The following is a 5,537-nucleotide window of genomic DNA, read 5'->3' as shown; positions in this document are numbered from 1 at the left end:
AGAATAGATCGAACTAAAGAGAGAGAGAGAGAGAGTCGTATGACTTAGAGATGAATGAATTGTTCTTATTCCATGAGTAATGAGTTCCTTATATAGGATTACATAGCTTGGAGACAAAGTCTAATAACTTGGAGTAGGGAACAAGTAACTTGGAGTAGGGAACAAGTAAATCTAGAACATTCCATAATAGACATCACACAATATTCATAACACTTCCCCTTGATGTCCATTATGCGTGTAAGATGCTATCTCGTTAAAAACCGAGATTGTAATGCCATGATCTTCGAGCCATTACTAGATGAGTCCATGAAAGAATGGAAGGCTCTGAGGTTCCAGGATTATGAATCCGTGGATGACTATCACTTTGATCTTATGAGAATCACTTATAGTCTTAAACTATGTGGTGAAGTGATAACAAACTATGACTTGTTAAGCAAGACTCGTGACACGATCCATTCAAAGGAAGTGTTGTTATCACAGAAGGCTAAAGGTTTCACAACCTATTACGACCTTCTCTCATACCTTTCAGCTCTTGAGGAAAAGAAGCAGAAAAGGAAAGTCAACCTCGACAAACTCGACTATGTTATGGAGATAAGTGCTGAGTGTCAATGTGAGATGATATACGGTGATGCTGAAGAAGCTAAGAAAAGAAAATTCGGGTGGACTCATATAAATGATGAGATTGGTTTATTCATTGAATAGAGAACCAAATGTGAGCCACGTCCAAAATGTTATTATGGACTGGCCGGCTATTGTTTAAGCCTTTTGACATTCTGATTTCATACTTATGATTTGGTGTTTTCTTTTAAATATAATTTGTCATTCAAATTTCATAGCATTAATAAAAGTTTTTCTTTTATCTTGATTGATTTGCTTGAAAAATATTTTTGATTGACAAATGAGAATGAAAACTCGAGAAGAGTATGTCTAGACCACCACGCCTAAGGCATGGCCTTAAGAGGCACAAAATTTATCACCTAAGACCCATTGAGAGAGACCCAAAATCCCCACTGGCCGTGGACAAGGATACCACAATAACCGTGGTTGTAGATCCAATCATGGCCGAGGAGGGAGTAAAGGTCGAAATGGCATTACAAGCCACATCAAAATGGTTTCTATAATAAACCAATGGGCAAAGCAAAAGGAAATGTCCCTTTAGCTTATGAAAATCGCCAAAGGCATATATATAAGAGAGGTCGAGACTACATTCTCCCTACTGATCTAATACTATGCTAAGGATCAGTGTGATAAGGCATAAAAGCCTAGGTAACCAGTAAGGTTCACCAACGAATTTATACACTTTATGGCATGACCGGATTAGCCATTCTGGTCCGAACTTGATGCAAAGTTTAAAATTACTAAGGCACAAAGAGTTATCCCATAAGATCTCACGTTGTGAAACATGTACACAAGGGAAACTCAGTAGGCTTCATTGTTCCAAGCAACACGAAAGTATAATCTGATCATGAGGGTAGTGAGGACAAAACCCGTGATCATGACCAGACCACAAATTCGTGTATCATGGTCTAAAACCATGACATGCTGGCCGTCCAAGCATTACGTTTAAGTGAGGACAAACAAACCTATTTTATAGCATGTTCATGAGGGGAGAATAAACACTCCGTGTGGTCCATGACCATACTATAAAACCCGAACATGATAAGCTTGGCCGAAGGCCATAAGGCATTATAGCTTGGCCGTATAAGGCATAACCTATAAGGTTGAGACTTCAAAAGTCTATAAGCTTGGGTACACCACAAGAATACATGTATGAAAGATAAGATACATCAGGCCATATAAAGTGAGCATAGATATTCCCGTCTAAAGATGATAAAGGGTCATAATCCAAATATAGACCATCCTAAGAGTCTATGAATAAACCACCACATACCTATGTGCCATCTAGGATGGAATACCTCATCTAAGGATGAGATGAAAATCGGGAATATATGTTGGATAAGAGAACATGATCTTTCTCCCACGAATTTAATGAGACCATGAGCCCAACAAAGGTGATCATATTGTGGCCAAGGTACACGGATTACATACAAGATGAATCCGACTATCCAACATCATGGAGAAAGCTATAAGCTGGTAAATAGAAAGTGAAAGTGGAATGGTTTTAACCATCCAAGTCTTGGCAAAGATCCTCAGACCAGATATATATGTACTGGACGTCCATAAACAAAGAAATAATGATAGCCAGACATACCCGAAAGAATGACTAAGTCATACCAGCTTAGCACCACTATATAAATGTCCTAGTAGAGACATAATCAAGTTGCTATAGAAGTCTATACAAGATAGACCAGTATGTTCCATATATAAGGAACCTCGGATAGAAAGAGATAAGGTGCTCATAATGATAGATCCGTGTTCATGAAAGAGAAACCATACTAGACAATGAGATAAGACCGGCCGGTCCTAAGGTACAGGTATCATACAATGTAGCCTTGCAAACTACAAAGTATTCAATGATCCTGATAATAATAAAATCTCAATCGATTGTATCATGTCTAGAACGCGATAGAACGCAATGGAACATTATATAAAGTGTCGACACATACACACACTCATAAGTGATAAAGAAAAAGCACTTGAGCATAAGAGATATGCGAGGATCACTAACCCACGTAAGAGTACTCATAGAGAATAAAATGGGACGTGGAGTTAAACCCAAAGAATGTATGAGATGAGCGTATTGGCCAAATACATAAGATAGACGCCATCTAACCAGTGAACAGATGAGTCTTGTGAGTAAAAGAAAATCGTGAGCAGTAGAACATGAAAATACAGACCAGTGGTCGTACATGTTGCTACATGAAGCATTTAATGGAATGGCTAAATCACACAAGGATACTCACAGGGACTAAGGAACAAGGAAATAAATTCCTATGTGGTGAATGCTACTACCCAATATCGAAATTGATAAAGATCTGGGCATATAAGAAAGATGTAGTAGACAATTGATATCTCACTGGATATATATAAAGGTAACATAAGATACCTTGAGAAATGAGAAAGAAGTTCTCATAGAACAACATCGTTCCTGCGTTGTTCATGGACTGAAATGCAGCTGCATGCGTGTATGTACACACGATATGATAAGACTAAGTGATGCTTAGTAGAAAGTTCTATAAGAACGTTTCAGATCAGTCCATATAGTAGTCAATATATTCCTTGTGTTTATACTTAAAGAAAAGATGATTAAGATGATTGATTCTTGGAAAGGCTATGAAGAGACTACGATGATCTATAGTAGAGATCATTAGCCGTATATGAATGTTGGGATCTATGATCCAACGTACCAAGAATAGATTGATCAAATGGTCTGAGAATCCATCAGATTCACGACCAAAGGGAACCATACCGACTAGAATCATGTCCGACCTAGTTCGACCTTAATCATCATTGGTCCCGACCAATCCATCCCGTCCAGCTTGTTCCGACCAGTTCCTCTAGGTCTTAAATCCGGCCTAAACCATCCAAGTGAGAGGAACGTCCTATTGACCAAAAGGTGGTTTAGTTTTGATTAAACTTCAAACTATAACACAATAGCCACTTCATGAACAGACCGTGAACATATACTAAAAGTTCATAAAGAGTTTTGGTCAAAGGATATGAATAAGATATATAGTGGACAAGATCATAATCCAGATGGATTATGGATGATGTCATGATCCGGACAGATCATGGACATACAAAGACATTCATGGTCGAATTTATCTAAGAGAGATAAACCATATGATCCAAATGGACCATGAATATCATGAAAGCATTTTGCTGACGCAGGTTACCAATCCGACCCACACAGTGCTAAGTCCCAAACCGCTATGTTTTCACATATGGAGACACGTCCATTTCATGGAGATTAGCCAAGCAGATCATATCAGCCACATCATCCAATCACTCAGAGATATTGGAAATTCATGAAGCAAGCAGAGAGTGTGTCGGGTTGAGACTCATGACACACCATATTCGGACAGCATGTGGAATCACGGATGGTAAAGACGAGCCGACCGTTTTTTACGAAGATAATGCGGCCTGCATAACTCAGCTCAAAGATGGTTACATCAAGGGTGACAAGACTAAGCATGTTCTCCCCAAGTTCTTCTTCATCCACGATCTTCAGAAAGAATGAGAGGTCAAGGTACTCCAAGTCAGATCCAGCGAGAACTCAGCCGACCTCTTCACTAAGGCATTACCAACATGCACGTTCAGGAAGCTTATGCAGCAGATTGGTATGCGATCACTGAGAGACCTTCAGTGATGTTCACTTCAGGGGGAGTAATGCGGTTGTACTCTTTTTCCTATCCATGGCTTCCCGTTTTACCACATTGGGTTTTTGGGTTTACCATGGAAAGGTTTTAACGAGGCAGTATACCAAACGCATTACAAGCCCTAGATGGTTATGGCATTCGGGGGGAGTGTTGTAAACCATCCGGTTTAAGAATGCTTATAACCGACTTTGTATTAAACCGGTCATCCTTATGTGGACTGGGCCTTGTCTTATTTTAGTTTAATGATGGCGATTTCTCTTAATGTTTAAGAGAGTCCCACATTGCTTATGAGACTTGTAATAGACGGTCTAAACTCCATATATAAGGAGCCTCTTGTCTTTGATATTTCTAAGACAAGAACACTAGGATTAGAACATGTTGACTCTAAACCCTAACTAAAATCCGGCGACCACAAAAATCCTAATTTCGGCCGCAACTTCAAACCGCCATATATCCCTAACCGTGAGGATCCAGACGACGAGCCACCCACCAAACTGAAGCTCTTGACGAGGCAAATCCACCGCCGCAGACCACGCAGTGATCGGACTCCAGACGCGCCGTCACCTTCCAGTGCAAGCCGCGCCGTCAACAAACTCGGAGATCATCCCAAAACCCTAGCCGCCACTTCCTCTCTCTAGATCTTCTTACATCCGATTTTCTTTAATCTTGATACTAATTCAACTTTGAATATTTCTTTGTTGAATAATTAAGGTTTCTAAGAGAGGAACCAAGGAGAAAAGATCGGCAAAGATTAAGATGTCGTGACTCCATCACTCGGATTACACAGCCCTTGATCTCAATGGAGACAATTACCTTGATTGGGCGATGAACACTTCAGCCGATTTAAAGTCTAAAGGACTTGGGAAGTGTATCAAATACGGCAATGATACCCTTGCATATGAAAGGCGTAGAGCTATTTTGATAATGAGAAAGCATCTCGTGAAGGATCGTTGATGTAACTGCACTCATCATACAGATCCTTCACGAGATGCTTTCTCATTATCAAAACAGCTCTACGCCTTTCATATGCAAGGGTATCATTGCCGTATTTGATACACTTCCCAAGTCTTTTAGACTTTAAATCGGCTGAAGTGTTCATCGCCCAATCAAGGTAATTGTCTCCATTGAGATCAAGGGCTGGGTAATCCGAGTGATGGAGTCTCGATATCTTAATCTTTGCCGATCTTTTCTCCTTGGTTCCTCTCTTAGAAACCTTAATTATTCAACAAAGAAATATTCAAAGTTGAATTAGTATCA

Source organism: Raphanus sativus, chromosome 1 (assembly GCF_000801105.2).
Source record: "Raphanus sativus cultivar WK10039 chromosome 1, ASM80110v3, whole genome shotgun sequence".
Classification (NCBI taxonomy): Eukaryota; Viridiplantae; Streptophyta; class Magnoliopsida; order Brassicales; family Brassicaceae; genus Raphanus; species Raphanus sativus.
Note: the sequence above shows the minus strand (reverse complement) of the source record.